Source organism: Typopeltis vanoorti, chromosome 15 (assembly GCF_054136105.1).
Source record: "Typopeltis vanoorti isolate ZY-2024b chromosome 15, IOZ_Tvanoo_1.0, whole genome shotgun sequence".
NCBI lineage: Eukaryota > Metazoa > Arthropoda > Arachnida > Uropygi > Thelyphonidae > Typopeltis > Typopeltis vanoorti.
In genome coordinates this window covers 93997984-94016637 of record NC_143563.1, presented here as the reverse complement: position 1 = coordinate 94016637, position 18654 = coordinate 93997984, and the positions used below count along the sequence as shown (strand labels likewise).

At 32.7% G+C, this 18654-nt stretch overlaps 1 protein-coding gene across 5 annotated transcripts in view; it reads right to left on the bottom strand.

The window, feature by feature from the left end:
- LOC150098991 (NGFI-A-binding protein 1-like) overlaps positions 1-18654 on the bottom strand; it is a 685870-nt gene that overhangs the window by 539544 nt on the left and 127672 nt on the right. Inside the window, exon 1 of one of the 5 annotated variants that reach the window (XM_090404615.1) lies at positions 5560-5614. The exons of the other annotated variants lie outside the window; for them this stretch is intronic. The gene's annotated coding sequence lies outside the window, so the exon portion shown is untranslated. Of the gene's footprint in view, positions 1-5559; positions 5615-18654 lie in introns of those variants that run through there. 5 annotated transcript variants of the gene reach the window in all.

Sequence of the window (18654 nt, the reverse complement as noted above, 5' to 3'; positions counted from 1 at the left end):
GCCCCGTAACTCATAGGACTGGAACACAACAGTCCGTATCGGACTGGCAAATTTCTCTTGTCCTTAACGCCTTAGGTTGGCTGCCATGATCGATGCAACATTCCCCAATGCGTGAAGATATTGACTTGGCAACACGATGGATATTCGTGCTACGTAGGGCATGCACTCGTGCACTTTGAAGTGACTTAAGTATGCTTGAGAGCTCCCGATCTTTCCATCTTTGATGTTTTTATTTTCTCCCTCTCTCTCTCTCTTTCTAAATTAGCTGCCCTAGAACATTTGGATAATCCGCTTAGGTATTATGACGAGACTGCAGTATAGGTGTTCAGCATTTTTTTTTTCTTTCCGTTTCGTATTTGATTCAGTATTAACTAGTTCTGCAGAGTTAAAGAAACGCCTCTTCTTAACATTTGTGGAGCAACAAATAAGTCCGACTGCCAATTTCTAGCAATCATAAATACTTCGGGATAAATTGGGGTACATGCACGTGCAGTCTTTTTCTCAATAAATTCTATTTACCTTATTTTTATTTTTTTATTTTTTTTCACAAATTCAGTATATCCCTTCTTTACAGTGGTTTGTTCTCACTACACTGACAAACAATGTTTTTTTTTTTATGAGATACATTTACTTACCAGCTCCAATGATACCCAACTTTGGCATTGCGATTGTGGATAATGCAATTTAGAGCTTCAGTAATTAAATTTCTTACAGAAAGCTGTTGGAACTCCTGAATAACTTTATTTCAAAGACTTCTTATTGCTTTGCAAACCTTTCGAACTCGACTCGTTCAAGTGCGCGTTCAGTCAAAAACACATCATTTAAAGTATCGACTATCTTTTATCTATGGAGTTCAACGTTATCTAATTTATGACTTTAAAAGCGGTTTGAAGAAAAAGTTATAATTACAACAGAAAATTATATTATTGTTTTCCTGTAAGATTTCCATGTTCTCTTTATGTGTAATCAGTTTTAAGTTCAAAGTAATGTTAATAAACTTCATTAAGTCAATAAGTCGGTATCGTGAATCATCTGATGGTTTTAAGGATCTCTAAAAGCGATAGTCAGACTTTTTTTTTTTTTTTAATATAGACATATAAATGAAATTGTAACAATTAATATACTACGAGTTAGAATTCCATTTAGCTTACGGTTATTGTGCAGAAACAGTACGGGTGCATTTTTTTTTTTTTTAGAAACCTAAAATTTGTATCAGGTGCTTCCTTCTACCTATATATATGAACGCAAACCTGTTTCTGTTTTCATAAGATTTAAAATGTACAAAATGTCCCATAAATCATTACATATATAATAATTTAATAAAAATTAAGTATAAATAAAAATAAAAAATAAAAAAGTATAATAAAAATTTAAGAAAAAATACAAAAATGATAAATTACAGAGGAATAAGTTCATTAAATACAAGTTACAAAATGTACAGTAAAATCCTGAAAAAAAGCCTTGGAAATATTGGAAACAATCTACTCTCAGAAAAACAAAATGGTTTCAGACATGGAAGATCGTGTATAGACAGCATTTTGTCGTGACGACTTTTTTCCGTCGTGTTCTAATTTACCATCTAGATTCAACTCACTTTTATAAATAAAATAACTAATTACGAAATGATCACCAATCCAAAAGTAGGGAAATTTATATTTATACTGCGCCACCCTATTCTTAGATTAGTCTATATAAATAGTAGGATCAATTCTAAATTAGTTTAGCAGTCATCTCATTAGGCCGAATTATTTATTATCATTTTTACTTGGGGTTCCCGCTAGATTCGAATATTTATGAACGGTGCAATAATAAGGAATTCAGGCAAACACAATATTTAGATCAACAAAATAAAACATTTAATATATGATATGGTTAACAAATACAAGAATTCTATTTTAAAATGGAACTATACAATTAACTTAATATTTCTTCTTAGGTCACTCATTCCAATTCAACGTTCTAACTTTCATATACAATTCACAGTCTCAAAAACACAATTCTTCTTATTTCAAGTCAATATAACAACTTCACATTTAATCAGTCTTCACAAATCTATCAGCTCAATGTTTATATTCACAGCAGGCAATACTCTATGTAAGCAATATTCCAAACAAATATATTCCGGTCCTTGAGCATCGGAGATATATTACAGTTAATGCTAAATAGACAAACTTATACAACTACTCTTACCAGACAAATTCTTCAATACATCAAATTATTGAGAGAGCACTTATGAACAAACTTAATTAACGTTAGCGGAACACACATAATAAAAATTCTCCACAGTTTAAACTGTACTATTGTTAGTCGCACTTCACTATTCCAAACAACAGTAATTAAGTACTGATATCTTTTCTTGTTCACTTTTCTCCAAGTAATCAATATAACTCTTTCCTAGGGCAACATAGAATTTAATCGTAATCCAGATTAACTGGCATTAATCAGAATTTTCGCATTGACTGTCCAGTTTCCTTTTATCTGATTACGGCATCAACCTTTCTTCATAACAACAGCAGATTTCGCTTATAACATTAAACTTTATGTTTCACTACTTATAGGTTCACTTCCGAACACTTTACTCATAAATTTCTGCCCTGAGGATTTTATAATCTTGGTTCCGCAAAACTCTCTCCTCACTCGCTTAATAATAATTCCTCTCTCCCTTTCTCTGTCTTATCTATATATGACCTTCCTTCTCCTTTACTGTTCTACCTATGACCTTCACTCCCACCTTTACGTTCGAACGCCACGCTCTACTCCACTCGTGGTTGTTTACGCGTGCGTTTCCATGACAATAGACTAAGCGTAAACATTTCGCCAATGTAATGTATGCTATATTACTGCTACATGAGTGATTACATAACATTAAATATTTCACAAATAAGAACAATAGAATATTTAAGCTACTTCTTCAACTTATTGATTACGTATACAGTTAAATATAAAATAACACTTTACGTTACACCATATATATTTGGTTATACAAAACTCTATACATTTTATTATTTTATAAACTAATAATAGGTCAGGTTTTAATTAAATATTTATTTAGTAATTCTCAATTAAGGAATAATAAATAATTTTATATAAGTCATGATTAATATTTAATAAGCAATGTTAAATGTGAATGAAAAAAAATAAATTACATAACATAGCTTCATTCACAATTTAACAATTTATGCGTTCAAACAAACTATTGGGGGGGGTAGACGATAATTTAATTTAGAGACTCATTTGGCCTTTATGTTGAAGATACCAAGAAATTATATACTTGGTTTTAATCCTTTTCCCAAGGAAGCAAAACAATGTTTTGCGCTTGAAATATATTCACGTCTGAGCTACTTGTATATAGAGGCTAATGACGTCATATCACTTCCCTTAGTATGTATCCCATAATGCAAAGCACCCCCCCACCTTTTCGGACGTGTATAATGCAATGCATCTTTCATCTTGTATCACTCTCGGGTCTGGCTCCCACTGATGAGACCTCAATAAAGGTTGAAACTTGTCTGGGTAGTGGTCCTTCCTATTATGCATTGTATTATAACGTTTGAAAGGAGGTGTGCTTTGCATTATGGGATACATACTAAGGCAAGTGATATGAAGTTATTAGCCTCTACATACAAGTAGCTCAGTCGTGAATATATTTCACGCGCAAAACATTGTTTTGCTTCCTAACCAAAAGGGTTAAAGCAAAGAATAAAATGTCTTGGTATCTTTAACGTATAATAAACCCAAGGTAAAAAACTTTCTTTCTATATATATATATATATATATATATATATATTAATCAGATTATTAAAATATGGAAAACAACAATAAAACAAGGTATCCAATTAACTGTTGTCAATACAATGCTGTATGCAGATGTTCCGATTATATTACAAGACAATGAAGATGACCTTCAAAATTCAGTTTATGAATTAAACAAAATAAATTAACAATACAGTTTAAAAATTTCATAAAAGAAAAATCATGGCATTTAAAGGTCGAGATCATGTTAGATATAAAACAGTCATAGAAAATAAAATAATGGAACAGGTGACAGTTTAATTATTTAGGCTGCATAATAACACATCTAAAAGATAAAGATATAAATAAAAAATAAAGAAATTTCAGAAAATCAGGGGAACAATTAAAAGGGCACTGAAAAAAAAAACGAGAAATTCAAATTTATTAAATAATGGCCATTCTCACTCTATTATATGGCTAATTACATGTATCCTTTTCAGTACGAAATCTTCAGGCCAGGATAAATAGCACGCTCTATGCCACTCTATGATATTCCATAAATATCTTATGGTATATATTACTGACTGGTAGAAGTATAGTTTGTCTTTACCTACATGGTGTGCGGTTCCAATCCACTCTGACATGGATATTTGTGAATGTGTTTAACTTGGAGATCTCGCTGATTGCGAGTTTCATCCGGTAAAGAATTTTTGGGCGGGAATACCGCCTAAGTGCTATAAGGCAATCTACAACAGGTGTGGCAACAGCCTAATGACAATCATTTGCCACGGCCAGTAAGTTGGCCTCATATAAACCAAGTAATGCCATGACAGAGATTAAAGCCATTTGCACAGACTACTATCTGTTAATGAGTATTTGTTGTCTGGAAAGTTGGCTGATTTTGCATTGGAAAAAACTTTATGAGATCGAATAACTCACCTTCCTTTAAAAAGTCCTTCTTTATATTCCTTGCATCCTTTACTTCCTCAAACAATTGAAGACTAAGTTTGAATTATGACAGCTTATTGTTGCGTACACTGTTAAAAATCGAATTTACAACTGATTCCAATTTCGCTTTTTAGCAGTAGACATCATCTACACAGAAACAAGACATTCTATCTTCCATAATTAATATAATACATCATTAGATGGCCCAGCATACAATATAATAACCTCTATAACGTTAACCTATCTCTAGCAATTTTTACTGTTGTAAATATATTCATAAGTAGGGGCGGCTCGTGCATAGACACTGCGGAACGACAGCACCCCAATTTTTCTCGATATATAAATATATTTATTAATTTATTTATATTTGCTTGTAATATTTAATTTTATCATCAACAATCCTATACAATTCTCTTATTTTGTATAAAAAATAATAAAAATCCATCTTGTATCATTTAGGAGGGCGAAGGACGCTAGCAGCACTGTGTTTACCACAGTGTCATATTGCTGAGCGCGCAAGCATGACATAAGTGAGATGCGAGCTATTAGCGTAATGCGGCACTGTCCGTCGCGCAGTTCCACTGTGTTTATATGCAGTTTGCGACAGTAGTAGAGTGTTCGTAGTGTTTATCGTGTTTACTACGTCTCTTTAAATATTTGGACATTACAATTAAAGGATTTAATTGTAATGTCCAAAAATTGTAAATCCATTCCTTTAATTACAATTAAAGGAATGGATTTTATTTTTAAATAATTTTGAATTATACTAAACTGAATAATTTTATCGATAATAAACAATATTTTTTCATGTTTAATTTTTTTTTTAAATTTTTACCATAATGTTGATATTTTATCCAAACACGTATACTCTGTACTTACAGTGTATATGTATATTTCGAAAGTTGCAGCACCCCCACGATTTCAAGTCACGAGCCGCCACTGTATAAGTAATCGTTTCTTGTAGTCTGAAACTACATAATATGTCCTGCAAAGAAATAAGAAAATACTCACTAACACAAATGCTGTTTGTTTATTTTTCTTTCGAATAAGAACTTCCTCCTATATGTATAAGGAAATGGATATTCCATATTAACATATTCCAGACGATTCACATACCTGTGTGTGTGTGTGTGTGTGTGTGTGTGTGTGTGTGTGTGTGTGTGTGTGTGTGTGTGTGTGTGTGTGTGTGTGTGTGTGTGTGTGTGTGTGTGTGTGTGTGTGTGTGTGTGTGTGTGTGTGTGTGTGTGTGTGTGTTTGTTTGTTCACTTTGTACATAAGGCATACAAAACACCTTTGAAACATAGAGACCTTGTCAATGGTAATTCAAACATGATATTTGTTTCCGTAAATGATGAGAATTGCAAAGATTGACCTAATTGCTAGAATAAAGTGCTTAAAAACTCTAAATGTTCTGACCCATATTAGAAAATATATATATATCGAATCTTTCTGTCTACAGAAAATGAGTACTTCTAAAACGTCGCATATTTGATATTTGCTGCTTTTTTGTCATGGAGATACACGTCAACAGAAAAACATGATGCACAGAGAACAGGGATTTTATTTATTTTTAAAATCATAGACACGATGTAAAATGCGACTGTAAATACAATCGACTCCTCGGTAACCCACAGAAAATATGGACTATATTCTGTTTCAATGTTCAGTAAATGCATTTATACAACAGTTTTAATCATTTATCAAACTCCTAATCTGATTATAATTATTTCATACATTGCAAAACAGAAAAACCTTCGCAATGATTGTATCGTATTTCTCCAAGTTCAAGTCAATTAGTCTTACACAAAACAGAAAATAATACGAATTACTTCGGAATATTTCGAGCTTTTCCGGAAACTGTTCTTGCCGACAGGTGGCGGTTCACTAAGTGCTATTTTTATGTATGAGCGATTGCAACAGTATCAAGTTATGAAATGAATCAAAGGTTTAAAATAAATATAATTCCTTTATAGAATAATTTTAATTGAACAATTTGTAATTAAAATTAAAATTCAAAATGTAAATTTTAAAATTTAAAAGTGAAGTGTAAAATTAATATTGAAATTGAAATTTAGACGTCTAAAATTTTAAATGTTGTTAATTTAAGTATAAATAATTATTTTTATAATGATTTTATTTTTTGATTTTATTTAAGATATTTTTATTTAGCTTATCTATAATTTTAATGTTTGGTGGGTAGATCGACTCCTTTGTTTTTATCATAGCTTTGTGTACATTTAACACAAATGCTATCACTGGTCTATAAAATACATATATTTTTGTACTTGTCTTTCTTGTATTCCTGTTTAAGACATAAATATATGTAGACAGAAAATATATATTAGACAGCGATAGATTTTTAGAATTCTTATGATAACTGGACATTTTTTTTTTAAACCAAGACAAATAAGTGCAACCTTCTTAAGAATAAGTCGTATACTAAACAGGATTATGGCGGAGCCATTACTGCGAACTTCTTTCCTTGGCGAAAATTCCCTTTTGTTTAACCCCTTAACAAACGTGTTATATTAACTCCTGGAGTTAATTGTGCAGAATCAAATGTGCTGTCCTCAAGTGCCAACAGGCATAAATTTTAGCTCGTGCTGTAAAACTGACGTAGCCAGCTGTGCGTTTGGACGTAATGGAGAAGTCGCTAGAGATAGGGAGGGTGGTCAGAGGTCTCTCATTTGCCGAGAAATCTTAACAGGAACCAACACGACACACGCACACATACTTAAGGTAATTTACAGAGGCTGGTATATAAGAAGTGATTTTTGCCATGGATAGATGCTTTAGCGATGGGGTCTGCTTATTTAGACTATTAAGTTTTCCACTTCAGTACACGTAATCAGCTGGGCTATCGTTGATTAGCTGTGCAGTAAAAACTTTCACATATTAAGGACGACCATGGGAAATGCAAACATGTCTTTCTACTAAGATATTATTTATATTTTGTTTTGCTTCTTGGTGCGCAGATTTTATTGTGATTCTGTTGCGGGAGCAAATATGAGTCACTCAGTGAAAGGCATTTTGTCATGTGACCTAAATCGTCCATCGCAAGGTTGAATTTAAGCTTACTGGACTTCTTTTCTATGCTGTCCTTCGCAAATAAATATCATGCATCAAATGGATTCGAAATGGTTCATAACACTGCATAATAATATGAAAAAATGACAACTAAAAACAAAACGACACTAAACTAACCGCTCTTATACTTGTCGTGTAGAGTGAACACATTTTTATTTCCGAAATTTTTGGCGAATGACTCATAATTAAAAAAAAAACAATAATCATATAGTTGGGTTTCTTATATTATGATTTATGACTTTTTTTCATAATCAAAATTTACATAAAAGTATTTTTTTTTTACTTTAACTCTTTCAGTCATCACAGAATGATAATTTGCCATAGAGTCTATGCTGAATTAAATCTCTCTATTCAACCTTCCTTGACTTATTAGGCATGTTATGACCAAATAACCGAGATTCTTATAAATTTTTTACAGGTGGCAATATCTCGCACTTCCTCATGAAAATGATCGACTTACGTTTTCGATTGTAAATGAAAAGCTCTTACAGAGGAGGTTTTCACACCTTACAAATGACCTTCCTACTGTAGAAAGTTTTTTACCTTGAATATATACTATGTTAAAGATACCAAGCAATTTTATAAGTCAAGTTTCAATCCTTTTTCCCAAGTAAGCAAACAGACAAGTAAGTCAAGTTTGCGCCTGCACGTAGTGCAAGTCTCAGGCAACTTGTGGTAAAGGTGGAGTAAGATCCGATCACTTTCCTTAGTATTTTCCCCTAATGCAAAGCACATCCCCTTGGGGAGATGTATGATGCTATGCTTACTCCACCTTTACCACGAGTTGCCTGAGACTTGCACTACGTGCAGGCGCATATGACTCTCTTTTTGCAAAAGACAAATAACTTGACTTACTTGTCTGTTTGCTTACTTGGGAAAAAGGATTAAAACCTAACTTATAAAATTGCTTGGTATCTTTAACACAAACCTTCCTACTTGTTCCCGAACATTAAAGTGGCCTTTGTTGATTAAAACATGTTTATCTACATGCACGGTTATGATCTTATAAAGTGCTGTACATAACAATGCTACAGGTAGACTTATGGGGAACTTTTCAAAGTTAAAATGATCCACATTTAACTATTCATCTTCAGTGAAAACCAAAAAGAAATTACTTTCATAATTTGGCTTGATTATTTTTCGCTTTTCTTTATTATAATCCCCAACTAAGAAAGCTTTAAAACCTATTGAAAACATGATCTAGAAAACAAAGACGATCAAAAGTCAATTTAGGTCTCTGATTAGCAGGCTTCGCACCGAGCGATGAAGATCATCTCCCTCCTCAAGACTTTAACAAACATCCGTGTCATGATAAGGTTCAAATTCGCAGCCTGTTGGTTGAACAGCGAAAACGTTGTCAGCTCGGCTACCCATTCATGGATCATATGCTTATTGGAGAAAGTATTATTATTATTATTTTAAATAGAGCTTACAAATTACCTCCCTACGTGTTCCCCTATATTAGAGATTTCTATAGCAGGTATAATAAAAAATACATATTTCTTCTTCCTCCTATCATGACAATGAAAATATCTTCATGTCCAAGTGGTTTGTTTTAGTATCGAACCATATCTTTCTTGGTCTTCAGATCCTCTTTTTATTTATTTTATATTTATTACTAATTTTGACAAATGCCGTTATACAATTGTTTAGGTATTCTACCTAATTTTTGTTTATACTTTGTTTATATTTAGTTTATTAGCTAGTATTCTTATTCGAAAGCCTTCCCCCCCTTTGGATCTTTTCATAATATCGCGCTGTGATTTTTCATATTATAGTTTTGCTGATTATATCATCTTCTGATGTTGCTAGTAGATCTAGAGTTTGGTATCTTCCAATAATAACCTATATATCTTTGTTACAACCGAGTTTTACTATTTCCCTAGTTATTATTTTATTTATATATCGATTAAAAATCAGAAGTGAGAAAGTGCAGCCTTGTCGTATTTCCCTTGATATTTCTTTCAATTTTGTTACGTTTTAATATAAACTGCTATTTACTTTCTGCGTATACTACTTGAACTAACTATATGAATTGCTTTAATATTAAAAATATATAGTGTAAATATATATATTAAGCTATTTTTAAATTAAAGAACAACTGAGAAGGATAAAATATTCAAAAATACTAAGACAAACTGGTAGAAATATTAATATTTGAATTTAAAAAATTTTAATAATATTTAATACTATTAGGACACTTTGGATAACGATATGATCATTAAGGTGTAACAAACAGTCACATTGCCGTAAGACAAGCCACAAAAGTTCAAAGGGATTCTTCTTAGCTCAATCCGTAACGATTGAGCCCTGTGGTCGGAAAGACATCGGTTCTAATACCGTTTAAGAAGCGAAGAGCCTTTATAAAGTCATTTCAAGGTAAGGTGAATGAAGCCCGCCTGATGTGGAGTAGCAAGATTATCCCCCCCCCCCCGACAACTCTGGATTTTCATCTCCCAAATCAGACAATCTCCTGGGAATACAAGCAACCGACTAACATAGTAGACAGAATTAACCGACTATCAGCGAATTAATTAGGTTTATATGAAGCCAACTTACTTGGCTATGATAAGCCATTTGAGTCTAAGATGTTTCGGAAAAAATATGTTATGTTTAATATCTTTTTCTAGTAATTTAATAGTGAAGTAGAAGATAAAGCCTTTTAAAAAAAGTCAGAAATCTGACATTTGGAAAGGCATTCCGATCGGATAGAGTTCAAGCATGTGCAAATCAGTATGCTCTCGGAGATCGGTGAGACAATATCGCGAGGCATAAGTTATGAATAAAGAATACTACACAAAAATCATGCTAACATCAACAATTATACAAAGTTCACTATGAAATGACAACACGTTGTGGATACTAATTAGAAAACTTAAAAATGGAGGAAAGAGTCCCACAAATATTGAAATAAATATTAAAAAAAAAAAAAAACGTCACGGGGATGAGAAATTTTGACAGACTTTAAAAATATAAATATCTGTTATTTATATTTTTAAATAAGAGATATTTTAGCGAGAAAGACCGTATCTTTTCCATATTAAGGAAATCGAGGTACACAAAATTAGAAAGAAACGTTCAAAATTAGTATTTCTTTATCACATAAATCTGTTTTTGCTTCCGTGAAGTTTCCGCAATTTTTAATCGTAACTCCAACAAAGTCTAGAACTGCCAGTGTTTTTCTTGCCTGTCTGTCTCACTAGGAAACTTGTTGTCATCAAGAGCCAATAACAATATTATGCCAGTCATGTAATTTTAATTGCTTCCCCACGTGTGGTATCAGTAGGGGTTACAGTGAATGAATGCTAATAGTGAGCACAAGTCTGGCATTCTACTTTAGACGAAATAATAATAATAAAATAGAGATCGGAAGCTTGTCTGTAGGCTTATTTCTAAAAACTAGCTCAACAACAATTAAGAAACTTAAAACAGTTTACATTATCTATGCTAAATATCTTCTAGAACAACATTATGTGCAACTTTAAAATAATTCAAAAGAGCTTAATTGTTATAGATAGAATGAAAAAGTAATATTTGTCAGATTCTCCTATTAACTTAAGAATATTATCCTGTTATAAATACGGTATATTTAAACAAACCTGCAGTTAGCAAACAAATAAAGTAATCCAAAAGGTAGTAGTACAAATGATAATTATACAACTATTTAAATAAAGTAAGCAATCGATAGGATTCAGTTATATTTTTCGGCCGAAAAATATAACTGAATAATAACGCCTTCTAATAACACTAGAGTTTTGCATTTTCTGTTTAGTTACAGGAGTTTTTGTGCGTGTAGATGTAAAGTGGAAGTTATCCGATGCTAATGAACCTCTCCATGTACAACTGTCTGTGTTAGCCTACAGACAACGTATACAGAAGTCTTATAGTCCTAAGATAGTAGTGATCAAGTTCTAAAGGAACTTGATCCCTACTATCTTGATCAAGTTCCTTTGGAATAGGCGCAGTACTAACTTGAGTGTTTGTATAATTGTTGGAAAAGCATACACCAATTATCCCATACACAAACCCAACAGTCTAAAGTAGTATAAAAATATCGCTTTTCCAGACTTGATGCGAGAGTTTTTTTTTTTTTTTAATCTATTTAAAAGTAAATTTAACTGAGATCTCAGTGTTGAAGAATATGTTAAAATTAGCTTTGCTATTCCTAAAATAAAAAAAAAAGAATTATTTCATTATATAATAAAATTACTAATGATTCGCATTATAAGTGAATTGCATATTATGACAAATTAGCTATGTTCAGAGAAAAAAAAATTCATTTGCAGTTAACTGAATTTATAAATATTAAACATATTTGAATTCATAAGAATTTTTAAGTACACATAAATTTATATTTATATATATTTAATATGCATAAATATAAATAATATTTTTTTATTTAGATTCTTTTTTATATTTTTTTATTAATCATTCCTTGAAGCATTCATAGATGTACAATGTTTAGCAATTTGCTTTTTAATACAACAGAGAACAATACTGGCCGATGTTTATAACAATATGGATTTTGGTTATTTTAAAACTATGTTCAAGCAAGTAAGGGAACGCGGTAAATGTATTATTGCTGTTTTACTGCGCGTGCCTTTCGCCAAGTGTGAATATTTTAACTAATTTATCTTATGTTGCTTTATAAAGGAAGCATTTGGCAAGTGTTTGGAAACAAGCAGTTAACCTGCTTTTCGAAATTCAATTCGAAAGAGTATACTAACCTTTGTTAATTAAAATACTGTACAATGAGAATCAATAGTTTTGTAAATTATAGTGGGGCCTATTTTTCTTTACGCAATTTTTAATTTCAATATTTTTTTTATTTTAGTCTAATTTAGATAACTGAATTGAAAGTAAAATAAATATACAGTTGGAATCGCACTTTGAAGGCCCTAAGTTTTTACCAACTCTGTAGGATGCCCAGTCTACAAAAAAATTATAACTTAGGAATGAAAAACTCATAGAAACATAAATAAACTGAATTACGGAAATACATAAAATTATTTAATATATATTATATAAACTTGTAAGTATTAAAAAAAATCTTTATATTGTAATTTATAAAAATAAAATATTTGATATTTTTGTTACTTTTTGTTAATATCTTTAATATTCTCATTATCTATTTCAAAATATTTTAATTTTTTTTATGTTACTCATGCTACATCGTATTTTTATTAAACACCTTAATAAATTCAGAAGAAAAATTTTATAAAAGGAACAGGCATTCAAGAATGCAAGATGGGATTTTTTTTTCTTTTTCGGGAGGTAGTTAATCGACCGTGAGATGCGATGATTAACACCCTTGGAGGGTAATGGATGGCAATGCTGTAGCCAATGAAGTTCTAACTGAGACATGGCTATTGCTGTTACCCTCCTGCCACGATCACAGCTTTAATAGCTCAATAACACCTTATCCCTACACTGTCCTCTACAGATAACGGGGAAGATGAAAAGCATTCTTGCTTCGCCCCTTTAAGCCAGTCCTTATAAGGATAATGCAGGATGGAACAACATGCATTCCATACTCATCCCCATACGAGAATAAATAAATATATATCCATACGAGAAATGGAGATGAGATCTATCTCCATCCTGGGAGGGTAATGGATGGCAATGCTGTAGCCAATCAAGTTCTAACTGAGGCTCGGCTGTTGCGCTGAGCTTTGCTCTCTTAGGTTTGCTCCTGGAGAGGGTGTTCTCCGTCCCGGCCCGGTGAGGGGAGCCTTGTCGGTGGATGCCTTTCCTTGGAATGGAATATGAGCGGTTCTGCTCGGTGATTGGAGAGTCCGTCACTGAGTGGAGCCAACGCTGAGTTGGACGGTCTTTCGGCCACTATGGAGTGGTCTAGGGATCGTCTGAATTTTTAGAGTTGGCTTTACTTAAACATCGCCAATGAAGTTTTAACTGAAGCTCGGCTATTGCTGTTACCCTCCTGCCATCATCATCATCAGAGCTTTATATAGCTCAATAATACATTATCCCTACACTGTTCTCTACAGATAACGGAGAATATGAAAAGCATTCTTGCTTCGCCCCTTTAAGCCAGTCCTTTTAAGGACCCAGGGAGGGTAGTGGATGGAAATGCTGTAGCCAACGAAGTTTTAACTGAGGCTCGGCTATTGCCATAACCAGAGCTTATAGCTAAATAACACCCCATCCACACATTTTCTTCAATCAGATGAAGGGATAAAGAGTCAAGGACTCAGTCCATCCCCCCCCGACCCTAAATAATTAAATATAATATAGAATAAAAAAGCAAATAAATACAATAATATTCTAATCGCTTATTTAAAATAAAAAAAAACATTTACTGTATTACTTATAAATATGTAATAAAATATACCTTCTTTTGATATTAATGAAGTGCTAAAATCAGCAACTCTTAGGCATTTATGACTAGCTAAGTCTGCCATAATTAACAAACAATAAACATTGACAACACGGATGATGTCGAAAGAGTATTCCACACGAAGAAGACAGAAACGATAGTCCAAGGGGAGATTACTTTTCATCTTTCGTGCAGTCACTTTATAGCTTCTTTTCACAGCTGTAAGGCTTCTCAGCTATTACGTTCTCTACAAGGCAACACCAATATAGCAACCTCTCGAATTATACGAAGGATTACTTAACCAGTCTAACCCATTGTGGAGTGCTAGCTTCACTGTCTAATAAGATCTGATTAATTCCTTAAGGGATCACACCAGTCAAGGAAGTATTGTTGTGATTGTTAATTAAACACGTTCCCTGTCATTTGAAAGATAGTGACACAGATAACTGTCAATATGTATAGTAAGTTAAAAAAAATATTGGGATACATGCACTTCGTGAGTGTGTGCAGTTTTTTTTTTTTTTTTGGATGAGGACCGATATTAAAAAATATGAACTAAATTTGAGTTTGCAGTTCCTGCAAACTCAAATTTAGACCAACGTAACTTAAAGCGATCTTTAGGACACATCTTAAAGTTATCTTTAGCCTACATCTCAAAGGTCTTTTGATACATTTCATTGATGGAATTCACTTAAAAGTACTCTATTTTATTTTTTATTAATTAAAATAATATTTCTTTGGTTCTCATTCTTTCCTATGTTTACATCATCTGTACTCTAATAAGAAGTCCTGGAAATACAACTTTTCAAGATCGATTAGCTACCCAATATGAATTTTGTTGCTAACATACTATGTTGTTACTTTTCACGTTTCCTTCTATGTAAGTAAACTAATCTAAAAGCGGCTGGATGTGTTCTTGAGACCGACAGAAGTAAAATATTGAGAGAACGTATTTACTTTATTTGCATGATCATTACATTGCCACGTTCGATGTCAATCTCCATTTGTTTATTATTATATCTTACTTACTTTTTTTTAAAACTATCAAACAACCTTCGCAAAACATGTTTTGCCCACCATCTTTGATTTTTATCGTATACTAAAGGACATATAATACTATAAAAAATACCTTATGAGATTCAAACCGTGTTTCCAAAAATAAAATGTTTCTAATATCCGAGTAAGAACAACCACAATGATGTAATAAAATAACATACTCTATGTATGTTAGTTATAATAATATCTGTAAAAACTCAAGCAAGCATCATGTAACCAAATTTCTACTATCTTCCTCTTAATCCAACTTTATCCCGGAAATGCCGTGTTTAATTTTGAAAAATAGACAAACTGAATAGAAAGACACACATAATTTATAGACATAATGCATCAACTTCATGCTTTAGTTGTTTAATCTGAAATCCAATTAAACTAATCATCCCAATCCCGTACCTCCTCCATAAATTCTATGAATAGGCTGGACTTCTATGAACGCATTTCACTAACATAGTATTAATTCTGTTTAGAGTAAGTTCACTCACAAAAAAAGAGCCTCAACGATCAAAAACCAATCAAAACTGTTAAAACTATAAATCTTGCTTTTATATATTTCTTATTCAACACATAATTATCGCATGCATTTCAGAAGTAAAATAAGGAAAAATTTCTTTCTCCCTCCATTTGTCAATAAAACCTGTTCATCAGAAATAATCCTAACATCCTCTAATCACAAATGTCCAGCCACGAATGCTAAGAGAAATGCTGACCGATATCATTATAGAAGTACTAATAGCCAGTTTTGAAAGCTGCCTTACGATACATGAAAAGGCTACTTGCGAAGTTATTTGGGAAATCTAGAGAGCAGACAGGTCCTTCAAGACTAATAAGCCTGTTATCGAGACACAGTTCATAAGTCAGGATCTGGAGCGATAAGTAGTGGAAACGAATGCTACTCTCTAGATTTCAAGTATACTGTCAACCCGAGATGTTGTAGAGTTGGCGACAGCTGAAATATTATTCACAACTTATCGCGGGTTTCACAGTTTAGTTCCAACTCGTAGTTGGAAATATATCAGAAACACTGCAATCTCTAAACTGGGGCAAGTTACACAAGATGAGAGAGTACATAATTGTTGGTAAATCGAGTGCTAGCATGCTTACTTTCCCCTTTATTGGTTTGTCTTGAGTGAATGAAAATAACATGACCACAATTTACAATAAGATCAATTTTTTTTTAATACGATATATATTTTTTCGCCACTGGTTTATTAATATCAAGACCACAAGAATATGTTTAATATGGATGTAGTATGAGTTTGAGAGAGATTAAACTGAGTCATTTGAAACAGATGGTTAATTTTTGGTGGAGGAGGGGCAGTCATCCCTCTTTCATGCCGTAGATGTGAAAATAAAAGACAGGTTATGCACATATACTTTTAATGTAAAAACTTTTTTAAAAAATCGCTTCTAACAATTAGTTCTATATTAGGTGCGCACGCATACACATACAAATGCGATGTTTTTATGCAAATAATTCTTATAGAAATGTAATTCACTGCTCTTGTTTCGAACATTATATTATGATGAAACTTAATCGTTCACATTCCTGTAGGAAATAAAGGGATTTTCCTATGAATTTCTGTTATTTCATTAGATAATCACAAATAGAAAAACTGTCTTATTATTAATGTGATTTTGTATTAGGAAAATGTCTGTACTCTAGTGTGTTCTAAATCTTTCTGTCTTTCTCTTTACCTAGATGTAAATTTGACTCGTTTTTGTGATATATTAGCTCATCTACAAATTCTTCATCATCATCATCATCATCAAACTCCTGCCATGTACCCTCAAGGGGTGTACAGGATATGACAGTACTACATGAAAAAATTACATCATTACTAACTTCCTATCTTCAATTTTCCTCCAAATCAGTCTGTTACTTGTCAAGACTCCAACATTATCAGATCTTATATTTCTATCCTCTAAGGCACTTTGTACCGTATCAATCCACCTATATCTTGGTCTTCCTCTGGGTCGTTTTCCTGCCAACCTGGCAGAGAACACTTGTTTTGCTAATCTTTCTTCGCCCATTCTGTTTAAGTGACCACACCACCTGAGATTAGCTCTGCTAACGCATTCCTGGATGCTGACAATGTCAAGTTCTTTCCTAATATCCTCATTTTTAATATGATATTGCCATTGATGCCTTCTGTTCACGCCTCTAATCTTTCTCAGGACTCTCATATCTGCGGTCTCTAATCTTTGGTCAAGTGTTTTACTTCTGACCCAGCTCTCAGATCCATAAGTTAAAATTGGTTTGAACACAGTCTTGTATACAGCTAATTTAGTGTTCCGACTAATTTCTTTCTTATTCCATATGAATTTATTCAATTGACTTCCCACGATACCAGCTTTGCTGATTCTGTTGTCTATTTCTATATTTAGTTTACCATCTTCAGTAAAAATTGTGCCTAAGTAGCTGAAATGTTTTACTTGTTCCACAGGTTCTCCATTCACAACACAGTTGACATTTTCAATGATTCTGCCTATTTTCATTGTCTTTGTCTTTTTATTGCTGACCTTCATACCATATCTATTACAACAGCTATTCAATTTAGTCAGAGAATCTTGCAGACTTGTAGCGGATTTATTTAGAAGTATAACATCATCCGCATAAAGCAAAGAGCTGACATTAACATCTCCAATTTTGATATTAGGTTTAATACCACATTCCTTCATAATGTGATCCATATAGATAATGAATAATAGAGGGGATAATGTACATCCTTGTCTCACACCAGATTTAACATTAAACCATCTTCCTGTACTTCCTTCAATTCTAACTGCTGACTCACAACTCAAATAAAGACTAAGTATTGCTTGATATAATACCCCATTGATACCATATAACTGCAGCGTATTGAATAGCTTCTCTCTTGGCACCTTGTCATATGCCTTTTCCAAATCGACAAAACTTAAATACAGATCTTTGTTATATTCCCATGCTTTCTCGACTATTTGTCGTAAAGTGAAGATCTGATCCTGACAGCCTCTATTTGGCCTGAATCCAGCTTGTTCTTCACCAAGCTTTTCTTCCACAATTCTTCTCAACCGTTTCTCAAGTATACTTGCATAGATCTTGCCAGGAACACCCAGTAGGGAAATACCTCTGTAATTCTCACATTCAGTTTTATTTCCCTTTTTATATATGGGTACTATGAGAGCTCTACTCCAATCATCGGGAATTCGTCCCTCTGTCCAGGCTTTCTGAACTATGCAGTGCAGCCACTGTAAGACTCTTATACCACCATACTTCAGCATTTCTGGTCGAATATCATCTACTCCTGCTGCCTTTCCACATTTCAAGCCTTTGATGGCTTTTTCTATTTCAAGTATGGATATGTATTCCTGACTGCATGCCTGGTCAGTATTTTTTATCACTGTGCTGTCATCACTGCTTGTTTCATTTAGCAGTTTTTCAAAGTAATTATTCCATACTTCAAGGATATCTTTTTCTCCTGTTTTCATTTCACCTTTATCATCTCTAATTCCTT